The sequence below is a fragment of the Bison bison genome, unplaced genomic scaffold, assembly GCF_000754665.1.
Source record: "Bison bison bison isolate TAMUID 2011002044 unplaced genomic scaffold, Bison_UMD1.0 scf7180017863946, whole genome shotgun sequence".
Taxonomy (NCBI): domain Eukaryota; kingdom Metazoa; phylum Chordata; class Mammalia; order Artiodactyla; family Bovidae; genus Bison; species Bison bison.
In genome coordinates this window covers 911,155-911,494 of record NW_011494518.1, presented here as the reverse complement: position 1 = coordinate 911,494, position 340 = coordinate 911,155, and positions in this window count along the sequence as shown.

Sequence of the window (340 nt, the reverse complement as noted above, 5' to 3'; positions counted from 1 at the left end):
AATGTCTCTGCTTTTGAATATGCTATCTAGGTTGGTCATAACTTTCCTTCCAAGGAGTAAGCCTCTTTTAATTTCATGGCTGCAGTCACCATCTGTAGTGATTTTGGAGCCCCCCAAAATAAAGTCTGACACTGTTTCCACTATTTCCCCATCTATTTCCCATGAAGTGGTGGGACCGGATGCCATGATCTTCTTTTTCTGAATGTTGAGCTTTAAGCCAACTTTTTCACTCTCCACTTTCACTTTCATCAAGAGGCTTTTGAGGTCCTCTTCACTTTCTGCCATAAGGGTGGTGTCATCTGCATATCTGAGGTTATTGATATTTCTCCTGGCAATCTTG